Below are 2,820 nucleotides of genomic sequence, written 5' to 3' on the forward strand. Positions count from 1 at the left end.
CAAACACAACTTGCCTGGCTTTAAACAGTGTTAAGAATGTTTAGCATTTTAAAGAGAGGCAGGCAAGTATAATCTAAATATTTTAAAAGAAGCCTCTGATCATAATGTGTAAAACAAATATTAACAATACCATCAATTTATACAAGATAATTCATGCTGGTCATATAGTCCAAGGCATTTAATCTTAAGTGTTTGATATGTTACCAATTAGGAAAGCTGTTCTAAGGTTTATTTCCTAGTTAAGCTTTGGAATGCTAACATAACACACTTGTTATGCACCTTCTTTCACAAATGCAGCAGGTTACTTTAGCTTAAAAGCTTATGCTTGTAGCACTACTAAAAACACTGTAATATATATATGTTCCTATTGTTCTTGGCAATAGAAAATACAGGTGCTGGGAAAGGGCCCTAGTRGTGTCACAGGCTGTAGGCAGATTCCTTGAAGGCACTGTTTGAAGTCATTGGCCAACCTGTGATCTCCAAGGAATTCCTAAACATCTTGAAGTGTTGTTTATTCCTTTGGAATCTACCCTAAATTTGAGTCTAGACCAAATGGATACAAGGACATGCTCTGAGGAGTTCCCAAGATTATCCACAAGCAGTGAAGCTGTGAGTGAAATCTTATCACGTCTGGGCTTGTCTTTACCATTTTCTATGGAACAAAAGGTAAGAGGAATATAAGAGGAACGGTCAATGGTTTTCACTGGAATGGGACCATCAAGTGTATTTCAGTTAGTGAGATAACATGATGATTTCTGACTAACTTTTGTTTCTGAGTAATTTAGACAACTATCTACCATAGGTGTATACAGCCTTCTGTAAAACAGGTTTTTGCAGGAGCTCTTTACATAATAAAAATTTCCAATGTTAACCTTTGTCATGCTTTCCATCCATTTAAATGCATGGTTGGACCTTAAAAATGTTTCCCAGTATGCACATGACTTGAGTGCCAAGTTATAGTTTTTAAATCAGAAGGCAAGTATGCATATCCTGTGGCATGGCAACTGCCACTCATTTTAAAATAAGATATGCTGATATTAAATCATGTGTTATGGTATTCCTGAATACCAGTGGTGTGTGCTATTTTCTATAACCCAGCTATAAAGCCATGTGTCAAACTTTTATTTTCCTTCTGCAGAAGAGGAATTGAAAGTAAGAGGCTTGTGCAACTTCACTGAAGTCAACAGGGTGACAGTCATAACTGCTGGAAAACTCAGTCTGCTGTTGCTGGCTTGAGGTATTGGTCACAGTCTGCACTGCATATGGGAAGGACCTGTATTTTATAGTAAATTGACATTTCTGCATTAGTACAAAATGATTGGGGAAGAAATCATAAATGTTAGAAGCCAATGAGAGCTCCTGTAAATACAGGTTAACTGCTATGCAGTTTCTTGAAACTAAACTTAAAATATTTACTAACATAATAGATAAAAAATTGCCCCAACTTATTGTGGGAAATCTGGGCTCCAAGCAGCACAGAGATATTTCCACTCTCTTTGCTCCTGTTTGTGTGGTCATGTATTGTCTTGTATATATTTGATTAAAAAATGCAACAAAAAATAGAACCAGAGACCTGATCCAGTCCCGTAAACTTTTTGGCTCGCAGCCAAATTGAAGATTTTGGTTCACAGCGTCAGCAGAAGAACTTGATAAGCTGGATCTGCACTGCCAGCAGGAGAGGATCTTCCCCTGACTTCTATGGAAAGCTCAGAGAAAGGCTAACGGAGGCTCCATGGTCTTTGTTCTTCACCTTATGAGAGACTGGGAAAGCCTGTTACTCCCTTGGTGTCATTCCTCTAAGTGTGCAGGAAGGACCGTGTTCTTGAAACATTAGATAAAAGTGATGAAATTGCTGCTTGCTCKTTTGTATGTTTTGTGTTTTAATCTATTCAATGAATGGTTGATTTAGTTGGATATTTAGGTTCCAACTGACACTTGGGTCGAAACACTTGATCTGCTCCTGTATTTTATCTAGAAGGGAAGCCAGGATACAGAGACAAGCAGTCTGTTTCCGAGAGCCTTTCYGGGTGTGCTCCAAAGGGGCCTGTGGCGTGGGATGCACTGTCTATCCTGAGAATGAAGCTGGATGCTGTGTGTCCTGCTGTGTTTTATGCTGCTGGTAGCGTAGCGGGCAGCTTGGCTGTGGCCATGTGCTCTGCTGGGCTCTCCCCAGGTGGACAGGCGCTGTCCTCCCTGCTCCGATCAGGGCCAGTGCTTAGGAGCAACCCGGACATATCCCAACACTGGCAGTCCAGATGGTTCCACAGGTGTCAGATGCCAACAAAGGGCACCAGTTTGAACTGGTGTCTTAGTGATTCCTTCCTTGGCACCGTTTTGCTTCCTGGTGCAGGCGCTTGTGCTCCTTGCTCTGTGCACTGCTGTGCCCATCGGTGCRCTTGGGGCACAGCTCGGCCTGCCGTTGCTCTCACCGCGCATGGGGCAACACGAAATCGTGACCTGTGCGCCCACATATTTACTTACAACTCTTAGCACAGAAACAAGATGCTTTTTAAAAGCTCCTTGGGTTTTGTGTGTGCATGTTCTCCCATTCCTTCTGCAGTGGGAACACCTCTGGCTAAGCGCACGGGCATCCCAATGGGGCTCACCGTGCCCATCGCTTGCTTCCGCACCCCTCAAAGGCCTGTGGGATCCTGTCAACCGCGCTTAGGGGGAGCGTGACCCTCGGTGCGTGCTCATGGAGGGATGCGGGAGGCGGCCTGCYCCGGGGTCGGGATGTGCCGGGTCTCCGGCTGGCGCTGCGGCCGGTGTCGGGCTGCCCCAGGGCAGGGCGCGCGGTGCCCCCGCGGCCGCGTTCAGCCG

At 44.6% G+C, this 2,820-nt stretch overlaps 1 long non-coding RNA gene across 1 annotated transcript; it reads left to right on the top strand.

Moving 5' to 3' along the window:
* The first annotated feature begins 1,142 nt into the window (after positions 1-1,142).
* On the top strand, positions 1,143-1,699 carry LOC112947544. Its single transcript, XR_003249424.1, has 2 exons — positions 1,143-1,237; positions 1,607-1,699. It is a non-coding gene; the product is annotated as an uncharacterized LOC112947544 (long non-coding RNA).
* Positions 1,700-2,820: the final 1,121 nt, after the last annotated feature.

The sequence above is a fragment of the Nothoprocta perdicaria genome, unplaced genomic scaffold (genome assembly GCF_003342845.1).
Source record: "Nothoprocta perdicaria isolate Ctin4 unplaced genomic scaffold, notPer1 scaffold_235, whole genome shotgun sequence".
NCBI classification, from domain to species: Eukaryota; Metazoa; Chordata; class Aves; order Tinamiformes; family Tinamidae; genus Nothoprocta; species Nothoprocta perdicaria.